This window comes from Jaculus jaculus, chromosome 1 (genome assembly GCF_020740685.1).
Source record: "Jaculus jaculus isolate mJacJac1 chromosome 1, mJacJac1.mat.Y.cur, whole genome shotgun sequence".
In the NCBI taxonomy this organism is placed as follows: domain Eukaryota; kingdom Metazoa; phylum Chordata; class Mammalia; order Rodentia; family Dipodidae; genus Jaculus; species Jaculus jaculus.
Window position 1 is genome coordinate 203229632 of NC_059102.1, and position 18423 is coordinate 203248054.

Below are 18423 nucleotides of genomic sequence, written 5' to 3' on the forward strand. Positions count from 1 at the left end.
TCCCTGGGACCTCATGAAATTGCAAAGATTTTGCACCGCAAAGGACACAGTGAAAAAAGCAAAGAGGCAACCTACAGAATGGGAAAAAAATCTTTGCCAGCTATATATCTGATAGAGGATTAATATCTAGGATATACAAAGAACTCAAAAAGTTAAATAATAAGGAATCAAACAAGCCAATCAAAAAATGGGCTATGGAGCTAAATAGAGTTTTTTCAAAGGAAGAAATAGAAATGGCATATAAGCATCTAAAAAAATGTTCTACGTCACTAGTCATCAGGGAAATGCAGATTAAAACTACATTGAGATTCCATCTCACTCTTGTCAGATTGGCCACCATCATGAAAACAAATGATCATAAATGTTGGCGGGGATGTGGAAAAAAAGGAAACCTTCTACACTGCTGGTGGGAATGCAATCTGGTCCAGCTATTGTGGAAAACAGTGTGGAGGTTCCTAAAACAGCTAAAGATTGATCTACCATATGACCCAGCTATAGCACTCCTAGGCATATATCCAAAGGACTCATCTCATTTCCTTAGAAGTACATGCTCAACCATGTTTATTGCTGCTCAATTTATAATAGCTGGGAAATGGAACCAGCGTAGATGTCCCTTAACAGATGACTGGATAATGAAGATGTGGTACATTTATACAATGGAGTTCTACTCAGTGGTAAAGAAAAATGAAGTTATGAAATTTGCCGAAAAATGGATGGATCTGGAAAGTATTATACTAAGTGAGGTAACCCAGGCCCAGAATGCCAAGCGCCACATGTTCTCTCTCATATGTGGATCCTAGCTACAGATGATTGGGCTTCTGCGTGAGAATGAAAATACTTAGTAGCAGAGGCCAGTAAGGTAAAAAGGAGACATCAAGGGTAGAGAAGGGAAGGGAGGAGGATACTTAATAGGTTGATATTGTATATATGTAATTACAATGATTGTAATGGGGAGGTAATATGATGGAGAATGGAATTTCAAATGGGAAAGTGTGGGGGTGGGGAGGGAGGGAATTACCATGGGATATATTTTATAATCATGGAAAATGTTAATAAAAATTTAAAAAACAAAACAAAAAAAATTGTCAACCCCACAGCAGAGAAGTAGGAGAGACCCAGAGCTTCCAGATACCATAGAAGCAGGCAGAAACAGCTCCAGCAGCAGTGTGGGTTTATACAGCCTCCAGACTGTGCGTGAGCAGCAGGAAAAGCCAGGTGAAGGGATTTTTAACCCACACCAGCTTCTTTTCAAACTCAGGAAACCTGAAGGGGAAGATAGCAAGGAGCAGCTGAGTGACTCATGAGAAAGAGGATCATGGGGACCAATGGAACAGCTTCAGGCACCATCCACAGCTTCCCCTCCCCCCACAGCAAGCACAAGTGCCAACAACCACCAGAGACCTGGGGAAGGGAACTCACCTACACAGAACCCAGCACAGGCTATCAGAGCAGTGACCCACCAACCCAGCCAGCCTACATGAGCCCACAGTGCAGCAAAGACAGACCCAAGCAGGCATGCAGCATAGCTGAGACCAATGCCATCCCAAAGGGCAACAGGACCTATTTACACCAGGTCAGTACCCTCTACAAAACCTGGTGTACAGAGCTGCATGGGAAGTGCTAATTGCACCTTCCATACCAGGGAAGATTATGTGTAAAATCTGATGGATGGTCAGATTTGCCAGTCTTAAATGAGCTATATTTTGGGGTTGTCATTTGTTGCTTCCTGATTTATACTGCCTTTGTCTCTTCTCTTATTCATGGGGACAGGATCTCACTCAGCCAGAAGCTGACTTTGGAAACCTTTACAGACCAGAAATCTCAGCCGCCCAGTTGACAGGATTAAGGGTGTGGGGCAACACACATCCTTTGGGACTTTGACTTTGTTAGAGGATCTGTTTGTTTTAATACCCACTCTTGCAAAAATACTCCATGCTAGTTTTGGTTGAATGTGTGTATTGTTCAGTTGAGTTTTAGATTTTGCCTGTATTTTGCTCCACCCAGCCTGCTAGAATGCTCACATAGCAGGCAAACCCCACACCTAGGGTCAATTCTGCTGCTACTCTGAGAGTCTTTAACACCTTAAGCTCCTAGTCTGAAGATATATAACATCAGATTTACACATCTAAGATATAGCAGATAATTAGAAAACCCAAGCATCAAATTAATCCAAGGTCCAAAAAAATCTATACATAATAACACAAGAAACACAAAAAATTAAGACAATATAATTCCACCAAAATTACAAATTCATCATAAATGACCTCCAGTGAGACTGATTTAGATGAAATGCCTGAGAAAGATTTTAAAAGAATAATGATAGCTATATTCAAAGAAATCAAAGAGGAAATCAAAGAAGATACAGGAAACCAATTTAAGGAAATAAGGATGTCAAAAGAAATGAATAAGGAAATAGAAATACTGAAGAAAAAAAAATCAATCAGAAATACCAGCAATGTAAAACACAGTAACTCAAATTAAAAAAAAAAAAATTCTATAGAAAGTCTCACTAGCTGGGCATGGTGGTACATGCCTTTAATCCCAGCACTTGGGAGGCAGAAATAGGAGGACTGCCATGAGTTCGAGGCTACCCTGAGACTACATAGTGAATTCCAGGTCAGCCTGGGCTAGAGTGAGACCCTACCTTGAAAAACCAAAAAAGAAAGTCTCGCTAATAGAATGAATGAAAGAGAGAAGAGAATACCTAAACTAGAAGAAAGGTGGCAGATCTACTACAGTCCAAAAAAGAGAAAGACAAGTGAATAGGAAGGGATGAATGGGAATTTTAAGATATTTGGGACACTATGAAAAGATCAAACATAAAAATTCAGGGTGTAAGCTAGCACTTGGGAGGCAGAGGTAGGAGGATCACTGAGAGCTCGAGGCCACTCTGAGACTACAAAGTGAATTCCAGGTCAGCCTGAACTAGCATGAGACCCTTCCTCGGAAAACAAAAACCAAAACAAACCAAAAAATTCAGGGTATAGTAGAAAGAGAAGAATTTCACTCTAAAGACAAAGTAGGGGTTTTCACCAAAATCATAGAGGAAAATTTTCCCCAAACTAGGAAAGAGCTGCCAATGCATATAGAGGAAGCTTTGAGACCACCGAACAGACAAAACCTGGAAAGAAACTCTCCTTGCCAAATTATAATTAAACTACCAAACACATAAACCAAACAAAATATATTGAAAGCAGTTAGAGATAAAAAGCAACTCACTTATAAAGGCAAGCCCATCAGGATAACAGCAGGTTATTCAACACAATTTTGAAAGCCAGAAGGGCTTAGAATGATATATTCCAAGTTCTGAAAGATAACAACTGTCAAACAAGAATACTTTATCCAGCAAAGTTATCCATCCAAATTGATAAAGAAATAAGGACATTCCACAACAAAAAATAGGCTAAAGTAACATATGGCAATTAAGCCAGCTCTACAGAAAATGCTTGCAGGGATCCTCCAAGCTGAAGGAAAAAATAAGCCCTTTCAAGGAACAGTTAATACAAGAGAATAAAGGGAAAACAGGAAGCACTACAAAACAAGAAGAATGGTTAGAACAAATACATAACTTTCAATAATAACTCTTAATATCAATGGCCTCAATGCCCCAACCAAAAGACACAAGCTTCCAGATTGCATTGAAAGGCAGGATCCTTCTATTTTGTTGCCTCCAAGAAACTCACCTCTCCATAAAAGACAGACACTATGTTAGGGTAAAAGAATAGAAAATGATATTCTAAGAAAATGGGCCTAAGAGAAAAGCAGGTATTGCCATTCTAATATCTGACAAGAAAGACTTCAAACCAACATTAGTGAGAACATAAAGAAGGTCACTTTATATTGATTAAGAGGAAAATTCAATAGGAAGACATTATAATTCTAAACATACATGCACTTAACATGGGCACTGCCAATTTCATCAAGCACTATTAAACGTAGGGTCACAGATAACATCAAGCACAGTTGTAGTGGGGGACTTTTAATACCCCACTCTCATCAATTCACAGGTCATCCTGGCAAAAAATAAACAAACAAACATCTGGATTAAATGATGAAATAGAATAAATAACATCTACAGAACATTCCATCCAAATGCTGCAGAATACACATTTTTCTCATAAGCCCATGGAACATTCTCTAAAATAGACCATATATTAGAACACAAAGCAAATCTTAAATACAGGAAAATTGAAATAATTCCAGTACTCTCTCTGATCACAATGTGATTAAATTACAAATGAGCAACAAGAAAAACTACTCCGCATATACAAAATCATGGAAACTAAAAAGTACACTACTCAATTATGAATGGGTCACTAAAGGAATCAAAAAGGAAATCAAAATATTAATACAATTATGGACTGGAAGGATGGCTTAGCAGTTAAGGCATTTTCCTTCAAAGCCAAAGGACCTGGGTTCAATTCCCCAGGACCCACATTAGCCATATGTACAAGGAGGTGCATGTGTCTGGAGTTCGTTTTCTCTCTGTCTCTTTCTCTCTCTCCCTCCTTCTCTGTCAAATAAATAAATAAATAAAAGTCAAATATTTAGAAAAAAATTAATAAAATCAAAGCCAGCCATGGTGGCACACACCTTTAATCCCAGCACTTGGGAGGTAGAGGTAGGGGGATCGCTGTGAGTTCCAGGTCACCCTGAGAATACAAAGTGAATTCCAGGTTGGCCTGGGTTAGAGTGAGACCCTGCCTCAAAAAAACAAACAAAAAAAATTAATAGAATCAAATGGTAATTAGAACACAACATACCAAAACCTTTGGGACATAATTGGGTAGTGTTCTTTTTAGTTTACATGATTTTGTATAAATGCTGTGTAGTTTTTCTTGTTGCTCATTTGTAATTTAAACCCTTTGGGACATAATGAAGGGAGGGCCTTTATTAATAAATTAGAAAGGTTGCAAGTAAACAGATTAATGCTTCACCCAAGGCCCTTGGAAAATGAACAAGGCAAACCAAAAATGAGTAGATGGGAAGAAATAATAAAGATTAGGGCAGAAATTAATGAACTAGAAACCAAGGAAATAACCCAAAGTATCAATGAAAACAAGAGTTGGTTCTTTTAAAGGATAAATAAGATTGATAAACCCTTAGCAAATCTGACCAGAAGAAAGAGAGAAGACACAAATTTAATAAAATTTGGGATGAAAAATGCACCATTACAACAAATACCAAAGAAATTCAGAAACCATAAGGTTATACTTTAGGAATAAATACTCCTTTAGGTTTGAAAATCTCAAAGAAATGGATGATTTCCTAAAGTTATATGATCTATAAAAATCAAATCAAGTTGAGATAAACTGTTCAAATAGACCAATAACAAGTATGGAGATCTAGGCAATTATAAAAAAAAAAAAAAGTCTCCCAACTCTAAAAAGTCCAGGCCCAGATAGATTCACTGGTGAATTTTACCAGACCTTCATGGAAGAACTAACACCAATGCTTCTCAAACTTCCATAACATAGAAAAGGATGGAATACTACCAAATTCTTTCTACAAAGCCAGAATCACCCTGATACCAAAACCAGACAAAGACAGAACAAAAAAGAAAATTACAGACCAATATCCCTCATAGGTATAGATGCAAGAATTCTCAACAAGATATTGGAAAACAGAATACAAGAATATATCAAAAAGATCATTCATCCCAACCAAAAAGGGTTATCCCAGAGGCAGAGATGGTTCAACATATGCAAGTTGATTAATGAAATATACTGTATAAATGGACTGACGGACAAAAATTACTTGATCATCTCAGTAGATGCAGAAAAGGCATTTGACAAAATCCAACCTCTCTTCAGGGTAAAAGTTCTACAGAAAATGTGATTAGAAGGAACAGATTTCAACTTAATAAAAGCTATTTATGACAAGCCTATAGCCAACACATTACTAAATGGGGAAAAACTGAAAGTTTTTCCACTAAAATCAGGAACAAGACAAGGGTGTCCACTGTTCCCACTTCTATTTAATATAGTACTGGAAGTCTTGGTTATAGCAATAAGACAAGAGACACCCATAAGAAGGATAGAGGTTGTAAAGGAAGAGATCAAATTATCATTATTTGCAGGTGATATGATTCTATACACAAAGAACCTTAAAAACTCTACCAGCAAACTGTTAGAGCTGATAAATAATTTTAGTAATATACCAGGATACAAAATAAATACACAGAAATCAGTAGCTTTCCCATATACTAGTGGCAAACATGCAGAGGATAAAATTAGTGAATCCCTCCTATTTACAATTGCTTCAAAAAAATTAATTGATAAAGTATCTTGGAATAAACCTAACCAAGGAAGTGAAGGATCTATACAATGAAAAATTTAAAACACTCAAGCAAGATATCACAGAAGACATTAGGAAATGGAAAGACATCCCATGCTCTTGGATTAGAAGAATCAATATTGTGAAAGTATCAATTTTACTGAAAGAAATCTACATATTTACACATTTAATGTATTCTCTATTAAAATTCCCATGGCATTCTTCACAGAAATAAAAAAAAATAATAATCCTAAAAGTCATTTGGAAGCACAAAAAAACCTCAAATAGCCAAAACAATTTTGAGCCAAAAAACTCAGGCTGGCAGTATCACCATACCCAATTTGAAGCTATATTACAAAGCCATATATATATGTGAGTGTGTGTACACACACACACACACACACACATAATCAGTGTGGAGGTTCCTGAGACAGCTAAAAATAGATTTACCATATGATCTAGCTATAGCTCCCCTTTGCATATATCCTAAGAACTCTTCTTATTACCCTAGAGGTACTTGCACAACCATGTGTACTGCCTCTCTATTCACAGTAGCTAGGGAATGGAATCAGCCTACAGTTTTCTTTTCTTGTGGGCTACAAGAGGGCCTACACCTATTAAATTTTATCTAAAATAGTAATGGTTACCCCTTTTATCTGGTGCTGACTTCACTCTGTGTTGGAGAATTTGCTTCTCTTTTTCAGATGGACAAAGATCCTGAGGATAGACTAAGCCCATCATACCTCACCAGGTCCCAGCTAAAACCAAAGAGTAATTAGGGAAATGAGCAAGAGTTCTGCTTTCTTGGGGAACTTGGTACCACCACAAGGGTGAAGGAGAGAGACACAGAAAATACTCAACTCATACCAAATCAGATATCCAGAGACACAGCGGCTCCCAAGTCCTCATCAGTGAAGTGGACGTAAAACAAACCCATCATGTCTCAGGGAAATTTGTGGAAGAGGGGACAGAAAGATTGTTAGAGCAACATGTTGGGACATTATATACAGAGACATTGCCTCTTATCCATAACTGATGGCTAACCCCACAATGCATGACCCACATTCCCCAATGTGGTGGGTCCCTGCAGAGGAGGAAGACAGTGAGGAGGCTAATGATGGTACCAACATGACTGTATACACACTGTGTACAGAACTAATAAAAAAATAGAATAAAAAATCAAAAATACATTAACAATATACATTTCAGACTTCATTAAATTATAAACATCCATATATAGTTAAATTTGAATGAAACACATTTGCTTAGTTTAAGTGTCACAAACCTAGGCATCTGTATATAGATTTTAAAAGTAGTGTGAAACACAACCAAGTTCTACTTTACATTTAGAAGCACCACCAGCATCTCAGGGTAATCTGGAGTTACTGTTTTGTGGTGGTGTTGTTTTTACAACATATGACTGCAACTTAAAAAAAGTTAAAACATACCTGTGTTGTTACATTTATTTAATCTAGTTAGACAAGAGAATGCCTTGAAGAATATTTCAGAAAATTGGAAAAATTGTTTTCACCCATACTTAATACATAAGCATTCATAAATTGAATAAATAATTCAGTTGTCTTCCACATTGCAAGCAGGATTAATTCCCTAAGTCTGAAAACTCAGGAGCAAGTGATAATAAAACTTACTTTCCCCAGGTAATTTAGCATGGAATCATGAGAACATTCTGGGTTTGGGGAAGCACTTACTCTGTTTTCCCTGGGAACGAAACTTCTATTATGTTTCTTAGCCTGAAGATACTTTGTGATACAAAGGCACGGAGAAATGGGTCCTGACTTTAGATCACTCTGTGTAGGTGCATCCTGCTCCATCCTGATGCCAAGGTTCCTGTAGGCTTCATCTTGTTTTTCATTTTCACTGGATGAAACAAAAAGGAAAATACCCAATCTCATTTTTCTTTATATGACTCCAAAATGACTTGTATTCTAAGATGCCTTAAGAATGCATATAAATCCCCATTGATTATCATGTTCACACTAAAAAATGTGACATAGCATACTTATAGTTTTAGGATTTGAATGTTTATAAAGGAATGAATATGCTTCTACGGAAATTCTGGACTAAGAAATCAAACAATGTAGGAGGAAGAAATGTAGCTATCAAAAATGCCTGGCTTAACGGGTGAAAGGGCTGCCCTCTGGGAGGACTTAATGCCATTTTTAAGTCTAATTAGGAATACTTGAATTTAAAGGGTAATGGTGTGAGATGGTGGGTTTTGTACATAAATATTTACATTTTTTACTTTATTCACTTGAGAGATGGAGAGAGAGAGCGAGAAGATGGGCATGCCAGGGCCTTAAGTTGCTGTAAAAGAACTCTACATGCATGCTCCACCTTTTGGATCTAGCTTACATGGGAAATTGAACCTGGATCCTTTGGCTTTCAGGCACATCCCTTAATCATGAAGCCATCTTCTCTAGCCCTGTACATAAGTTTTATATTAGTTATTTTACTGGATATTAGTTCATGGTCCCATGGTATTCCTTGGACATATACAATTAATAAAGTATAACAAAGAAAATCTATGAATACATATATTTAGTAAGCAAGTTTAGAAATTGAAAAGAAACATCCCTCAGGAAATTACAAACCATTGTTCTTACATATGACCAATTCAAAGGTGAAATTAAGCACAGGACACTGAGCAATCACTTGGAGAACATTACATTAACAATATACAAGGAGAGCACAGACTTGACCACAAAGAAGTAAAGCAGCTTGCAGGCAATGGGCTCCTTTCAACCTGCCCGAGGCATCACAGGTGGGACTTGCCCTGTGTGTCCTAGGCACATTCCCTCCCACCGACAAAAGAATTATTTTTTTTAAGAACTTGGAGGTTTTATTTCCTTAACCATTATGTTAATCTTCCTTAATGTTCTGTGTATGCATTTAGGTAGAGCAGAAAACTCCATGTGGGGGGATGCCAAAGAGAACAGCCAAGAACGTCTAATTTGCCAAGCACCAAAATGTGCCCAGAAGGGTACAAGCAGTATTTGGTCCCTTGAAGTTTTAGTTTTTATTTTCCCAAATATAGCAAAACTTTTAATTTTATTTCTCAGTATGTTAACTAGCAATTTTATATTCTCCTCACTGTCTTTTTTAAAAACTTTAAAAATACATAGCTGAAAAGTCTATTATTCAAATTAGTTATGTAATAAGATGGAGAAAATGCCAGGTATAAAAAATTGAAATTAATCTAATCTGTTCTGGCATAATACTGAAGTAACATCACGTGCCCACATCATTGTCCTAAGTAATAACCTCAATACCATGTTTCAATAGACATGAGTTACATAAAACATACTGTGCTCATTGTATTTCCTGCAGTTCTTTGTTTTACTCACTGCAATAATGCTTCTCGCTGTCTCAGTAATTCAAGATATTGTTGCTCAAATGTTTCTCCATCATATTTTGGTGTCTAAAGTGAATTCAAATCATATATTAGAACAAAGTATAATTCAGATAATTATTATGTTTGATACTTTTGAATAAATAATTTAGAAAAATTTTAAATTCTGTTTAAAGTATTCATCATCAATATAAACTGCATTAAACCTGATTTTTATAAACTTTTTACTCACCTTTGTGCCTTTGTGTGTGTGGTTAGGAATTGAAACCAGATCTTGGCATCTCACTAGAAAAACACTGTATGACTAAGTTACACCATTTGCCCTGAATCATTGTTATGTTACTATTCTGGTAATTTGGAAATTCAAAGAACTCTGGAATTGATTCAAATTCTTAATAGTGAACAATATAACTAAGGAATAATTTGACAGCATGGTATAAAATGGATTCTGAAATTACAGAAGACATGGGACTTCACAGGAAATGTTTATTGAAAGCCTGGTGGCCTTCAAGGAGATGGTCACAAGGGCATCAAACCAAATGAGAATATTATTGAGGCCCAGAGGAAAGGGAACTCCTGTTACATAGCAGCTGGATGTACAAATGAGACATAAACTAAACAAAGAATATTCAATATAAAAGTCTAAGGACATGCTGGGTACAAATATGTCAAATTGTCAAATAACTGTAAAATAGATTATTTTACTTTATTTATTTGAAACAAAGGTGGAGAGAGAGAGAGAGAGAGAGAGAGAGAGAGAGAGAGAGAGAGAGAGAGAGAGAGGGAGAAAGAGAAAGAGAATGGGTGTAATATATATATATAGTTTTTAAAAAGCCAATGCAGGGCTGAAGAGGTGGTTTAGCAGTCAAGGAACTTGCCAAGGAAGCCTAGGGACCCATGCTTGACTCTCCAGATCCCACATCAGCCAGATGCACAAGGTGATGCAAGCATGTAAGGTCACACATGTGCCAATGTGTGTGGAGTTTGATTGCAGTGGATGGAGTCTCTGGGATGCCAATTCTTTCTCTGTCTCTCTCTCTCTCATAAAAATAAAATAAAATAAAATAAAATAAAATAAAATAAAATAAAATAAAATAAAATAAAATAAAATAAAGAAGCCAAGGCATTATAAAGAAAGATGCTACTGCACATTGAAAGTTCTACAGGGAAAAAAATTATTCAGTGACAAACACTGTCTATTTCTGAGGACAAGAGAAGAAAAACCCATAGATTCAAGAAGAACAATTTCTAAGTTGAAGAATAATTTCTCATCAAAGCAGTCACAAGCATGCATTAGTGTCACCTAGTATACTTCCCATATTCCATTCCTCTCTGGGAGGGGAGATTTTAGTATAATCTACCTGGTGCACTTCCATGTTTTATTCCTCTGTGGAAAAGGAGCCCTTAGTGCTTCCTTGTGAGCCTCCCATGTTTCATTCCTCAGTGCAGTGGGAGTTTTTAAAAGTTTAGCACAATGTTGGCTTTGTGGGTTATACATAACTTACTTAGTTCTGAGGTTCACATGGAAAGAAGCTGTCCTCTAGTAACCTCAAACGATTGCCACAATCCATCTGGGTCTGATAATGATGGTAAGATGAGAATGAGTAGTGCTATAAGTCCCTACCATTTGACTTATTTTTTAGAGAAAAATAAACAGAGTTATTAATGCTAAAAAGAGACAGAAAAATAAGTTACATGGCACAGATTAAGCCTTCTTTAGTAGGAGGCAGGAAATATTGGAGTATTTAACTAATGATGAATATTGTCAGTAAGAAAGCACAAAAAAAAAGAAGGCAGCAGAAAAACTCAGTAAGTTTTTAGTCAATTCTCTACAAGCAGGGAAATATGCCAAGGATGTTCTCTGAAGTGATGACATAGGTCACAAATGGGAAGTAAGAAAATATCTGATTTGTAGTATAATAGCTTAAACATTAGGTTTAATGATAAAAACCAGATGTTTCATCTGATAATAGCTAACTGATTCTAATGGGAAGATTGCCTTTTTATTTCTAAAAGTTAATTTTCCTTTACTCAATGAGGAAACAAATGGAACAGCATAAAATCATTTGAATATTTTAGGAGTAAAAAAGTGCTTTTGAATAGAAAGAATAGAATGCAATTCTCTCCTTACCTACAAGCTTGTTTGCATGGAGAAGAGAACATGTTTACATTGTACCACAGTATTTTCCTCTAAAGCTAGTTCAAATTAGTAATTTGAGTACTACTTTTCTTTGATCAACTGCCTGAACACTTTTTAAAGTACTTTACTCCATATATTTTCTTTTTTGGATCTAGTTGTTTGAAGAATAATCAAGAATATTAAGCTAGCCCAGAGCAGATCCCAATTTAAAGGATCAGATAGTGAGTAGCACTGGGGGTCCAAATCCTGGTGAGCTCCACCCACCATGCAATGCTGTCAGCCTCACAATCTCAGGATCTAAGCAGGCTCACAATGGGGATATCCCTGTCTGCAGTGTGCAGGTATCATCCCCACCATCATGTGACTGAGTGGGCACATAAGCAAAGATCTCCTTGTTGGAAGAGCACCCCAGCCAGCTCCACAGTGGAGTAATCCCACGTTGATTCACAAGCAGGGATATTTTCCCTATAGTGTTCTGCTAGCAGACCCACAATCGCATGATGGGGTGGCCCCTACAACCACTGTGATTAAAGTTCAGCCCCAATAGCAGTATCACCATTCCCTGGCATGCATGCCATTAACATCCCACCTTGATCAAAGATGACCAGGGCACTCAAGACAGATTCCACAAGCATTACTATTGCTATATTCTTAGCAAAACAAGATGTCTACCTCCAAGATGGGCAAACCCCAATGCAAAACAAATAATGCAAGACACCAAGCCAAGATATCCCCACCAAGATTGCCTAGTCCATAATAGCAGTCTTCCTTGCAAAACTAGATGAAACTCAAGTCGTAGGACTCCCAAATGAAATTGTAATAAGCATACTAAACAAACTTAATGAGATCATGAATAATGGCTGGATGAAATAAAAAAGAATTTATAAAAACAACTTACAAATGAATTTAAAGCATGGCTGAATGAAGAAAATAAACAAAATGCTTTATAAATGAACTCAAAACATGGCTGAAGGAAATGAAGCAAATCAACAAAAGAACTCAATATAGCCCCTCAATAAAATTGAAGAGAATCAAAAAGAACTTAATAGATGGATAAATGAAATGGAGAAGAATCAACAAAAAATGAACTCAATGGTCAGTGGAATAAACTCAATGAGGATGTGATCAAGTGTGGGAACGTTTTCCAAGTAACAAGCAAGTCAAATTGAGAAATGAAATTGGAATTCAACAAAATGGTAGAGACCAGGGCTGGAAAGATTGCTTAGTGGTTAAGTACTTGCCTGTGAAGCCTAAGGACCCTGATTCAAGGCTCTATTCCCCAGTACCCATGTAAGCCAGATGCACAAGGTATCACATGCATATGGAATTCATTTGCAGTGGCTGGAGGCCCTGGTGCACCCATTCTCTCTCTCTGCCTTTTTCTCTCTCTATTACTCTCAAATAAATAAATAAAAATAAATAAAATTTTAAAAAAAGATGGAGACCTAAAGAAAAACACAATGGAAAACAAAACTGAAAAAAAAAAAAAACTTTTAAATGTTCCCAAAGAAGACTTCACAAACAAAATAAACCATTTGGAGGATAGACTATAAGAACTGTAAGAATAAGACAGAAGAAGAAATAGATGGATAGTTGATAGACAACGAAAAGTTTAAAAAAAAAGTGAACAGAAGAAGAAGGAAAGGAGAAATACCTTAAAGAGAACAATATCTGGATCTTGTGCAAGGGGAAAGAAATACATGACAAAAGAATAGAGAACAGCTTTAACAAAATTATTGAAGAAAATTTCCCTAACTGTACTAAGGAGAGGCTGTCAAAGTATAAGAGGCACACTGCACAACAATCAGACAGGACCAGAGAAGAAAGTCCCCATGTCACATTATAATTGCAACTTTCAACACCAGAGAGGGAAAGAGAGCTGCAAGAGAAAAACAGCTCATTACATACAAAAGGAAACCCATCAGAATAACTTCTGATTTTTCAGTAGAAACTCTGAAATCCAGAAGGGCTTGGAATGGAGTATTTCAAATTCTGAAAGACCATGGGTGCCAACCCAAACCATTATAGCCAGAGAAATGATCCCTCATATTAGTAGACAGAAGAAAAACTTTCCATGATAAAAAGCCAGCTTTATAATTATGAGTACTAAGCCAATACTACAGAGAACACACCACACTAAAAAGATGAACAAAGATGCTCAAGAAGAAGAGATGGAAAAAGCAACAATAAATGCTAGAATAGATGAGAAAACATATAAAGGTCAGGAAAACACCAAACTCCACAAAGCCTTCAACTTGATAGGGATTAACTTGCACCTCACACTTACAACTGAACATCAGTGGCTTCAACTCCTTAACCAGAAGACACAGGCTAAAATACTAGATCAGGAAAAGCAGATCCAACCATTTTGTTTTCTATAGGAAACTCACCTTATCATCAAAGATAGACACTACCATGGGGTAAAAGGATGGAAAAATATTTTTCAAGTGAATGGAAATAAGAAGCAATATTATACTAAGAAGAAGAAGCAATAATATATTGTACCAGAAAAAAAGACTAAACCAAAAGTAATCAAAAGAGATAACAAGAAAGCTACTTCATACTCATTTAACGGAACAATACAAGAGGATATTACAACCATAAACCTGTGTATACAAATTTTAGAAAGCAAAATTTACCAGACAATAAAATAGAAATAACTCCTACCACAATAGTAATAGGAGACTTTAATGCTCTACTATTGTCAATAGACAGATTAAGCATGAAATAAACAGAAATAAGGGAGTTAAACAATGCAATAGATCAACTGGACTTAACAGATATCTACAGCACTTAATTTCACAGAACATACATTTTTCTCAGCAGCTCACAAAGCCTTCTCCAAAATAGATCCTATATTAGGACATAAATCATATCTCCACAAATTCATGAAAGTCAACATAACTCCTTTCATTATATCTGATCATAATGCAATAAAGCTAGAGATAATCAGCAAGAGAAACAACAGAAAATTCAGTAATACCTTGATATGCAATAACTCACAATTAAGCAATAAATAGCTCATTAATAAAATCAATAAATTTCTGGAACTGAATGATAATGAAAACACAACATACCGAAACCTATGGGACACAATGAAGGCAGTCCTAAGAGTGAAGTTTATAGTATTGCATGCCTACATTACAAAAATGGAGATATCTCAATAACTTAACCATTAACCTGCAGGCATTGGAAAAACACAATAAATCCAAACCCAAAAGTACCAGATGGAAAGAAATAATCAAAATCTGAACAGAAATCAATTAACTGGAAATTAAAAAACAATTTTTTAATGATGAAACATAAAGCTGATTCTTTAAAAATAAAAAAAATTGACAAATTCCTGACCATTTTGATCAAAAGAAAAAAAAGACACAAATCAATAAAATCAGAGATGAAATAAATGTTACAACAGATACCAATAAATTTGGGAGAACCCAGACATATTTCAAAAATCTATGTTCCACAAAATTGGAAAACCTGGGTGAAATGGGTGAATTTCTTGACTCATACTACCTACCAAAACTAAGCCCACAAGAGATTAAGTTACCTGAATAAAGCTATGACATCAAATGAGATTGAAAATATAATTAAAACCTCCCAACCAAAGAAAGTCCAGGCCCAGACAGATTCACTGCCAAATTATACTGAATACTCATTGAAGAATTTAAGCCACTATTTCTCAAGTTATTTTACACAATTGATAAGGAGGTAATACTTCTTGACTCCTTCTATGAAGCCAGCAGTACCCTAATATCAAAACCAGACACAAACACAGCAATAAAAGAAAATTACAGGCACTAGAGAGATTGCTTAGTGGTTAAAGTTAGCCTATGAAGCCTAAGGATCCAGGTTCGATTCCCCAGTACCCACAAAAGTCAGATGCACAAAGTGGCACATGAACCTGGGCTTTGTTTTCAGTGGCTAAAGGCCCTGGCATGCCCATTCTTTCTCTATATCTGATTCTTCATTTATATTACTCTCTCTCTTTCTCAAATAAATACACAAATATTTAAGAAAACCAGGGCTAGAGAGATGGCTTAGCAGTTAAGCACTTACCTGTGAAACCTAAGGACCCTGGTTTGAGGCTTGATTCCCCAGAACACACGTTAGCCAGATGCACAAGGGGCCACATGCATCTGGATTTCGTTTGCAGTGGCTGGAAGCCCTGGCGTGCCCATTCTCTCTTCTCTCTATCTCTCTCTCTGCCACTCTCAAATAAATAAATAAAAATATAAACAAAAAAATTTAAGAAAAGAAAACTATAGACTGATATCCCTCAGGAACTTACACACAAAAATTCTCAATAAAATTCTCACATGGGCTGTGGAAATGGGTTAGTGTTTAAGGCACTTGCCTGTAATATGTAAGGACCCAGGTTTGATTCCCCAGAAACCACATAAGCCATGTACACATCATAGCTCATTCATCTGGAGTTGAAGTAGCTAGAGGCCCTGGCATGACCATTCTCTGTCTCTCTCTCTCATAAAATAAATAAAAGTATTTTTTAATTTCTTTAAAAATCTTGCAAAGTGAATTAAAAAACACATCAAAAATAGCACCTTGATCAAACAGGTTCCATCCCAAGGATTCAGGGATGGATCAACATTCATTAATTTATCAAAATAATACATCACATAAACAGGCTTAAAGACAGGAATCACACAACAATTTAAAGAAATGCAGCAAAGGTCTTTGACAAAATACAACATCGCTTCATGAATAAACACTGGAGAAACTAGGGATAAAGTCTTAGATCAAGCAATGAAACAAAAAGAAAGAAATAAAATTGATTCAAATTGGAAAGAAAGAAGGAAAACCAGCCCTATTCACAGATAACCTTAGTCTACACATGAGGACCCAAAAGATTACACATGAAAATACCTCCTAGAGGTGATAAAACTTTCAGCAAAGTGACAAGGTATAAAATTAACACACAAAAGTCAGTAGTGTTTATATATACCAATGACAAACAAGGAGAAAGAAATCAAGGAAGCTGTCCCATTTACAACAGCCACAAAAAGACTAAATATCTTGGAATATGCCTAACCAAGGAAATGAAATACCTATACAGTGAAAACATAAAAACACTGAAGAAAGAACTGGAGGAGGGAATGAGAAAATGGAATGACCAACCATGCTCATGGATTGGAAGAATTAATATTGTTAAAATGGCCATCCTTTCAAAATCAATATATGGATTTAATGCAATTCCAATCAAAATCCCAGCTACATTTTTCACAGAGTCAAAAACAAAGTCACAAAATTCATATGGAAGCAAAAAAGACCTCAAATAGCCAAAATGTCCTCCGAAAAAGGAACACATCTGATGGTTTCACCTATCTGGTTTCAAGATATACTATAAAGCCATAGTAATAAATGAGACTGTTCCTCACAAAACAAACAAACAAGAAAAACAAAAATAGCATGGCACTGGCACATAGATCATTGGGAAAGAATGGATGATCCAGGTATAAGTTCTAGTAACTACAGCTACCTGATCTTTGACAAAGGGGTCGAAAATACTCATTGAAGAAAAGATAGCATTTTCAACAGATGGTGCTGGATAAACTGGATAGCCACAGGTAGAAGAATGAATTTGAATCCATTTCTCTCACCATTCACAAAAATCAACTCCAAATCAATCAAAACCCCAAAATATTATTAGAATTAAAATTATTAGAAGATAAAATAGGAAGAACAGTCCAAGATATGAACATGGGTAAAAACTTCCTGAAAGACCCCAGTAGCCTAAGAAATTAGACAAACTCAACCTTTGCGACATTATGAAACTAAGAATGGGAGAAAATCTTTGCAATTTATACACCCAGCATAGGTTTAATATCTAGAATCTACAAAAAAACTAAAAAAACTAAACGACAAAATAATCAACCAACCCACTAAAAAAAAATGGAACAGGGAATTGAACTTAGGGTTCTTAAAGGATCTGACAAGCATGTGGACTAACCCAGACTTAAACTTCTCTCAGTTGTAGTCCTTTTCCCATGAGCAATTTTTATGACATCCTGGGCATTATAGGTATATAAAACAGACATACAATCAGATATTCACTGGTAATAAAGTAAAAGGAAAATTACTTTTTAAAATCTTTGGTACATATTTTTTCTTTTGTAGGTTATTAATTTTAAGAAAAATTTAAAAACCTATTAAAATTCAAAGGAAGAAATACAAATGTCTAATAAACACTTAAAGAGATGTTTAACATCTTTAGTCATTAGGGAAATGCAAATTAAAACAACTTTGAGATTCCATCTCACTCTAGTCAGAATGGCGATCATTAAAAAATGAAATGATGGGCTGGAGAGATGGCTTGGCTGTTAAGCGCTTGCCAGTGAAGCCTAAGGACCCTGGTTCAAGGCTTGATTCTCCAGGACTCACGTTAGCCAGATGCACAAGGGGGCGCACGCGTCTGAAGTTTGTTTGCAGTGGCTGGAGGCCCTGGCACACCTATTCTCTCTCTCTCTCTCTCTGTCTGCCTCTTTCTCTTTCTGCCTGTCACTCTCAAATAGATAAAAATTGTAAAAAGTATTTAAAAAAATGAAATGACAATATATGCTGGTGGAATGTGGGGGAAAGAGGAACCCTCATCCACTGATGGTGGGAGTGAAAACTTGTA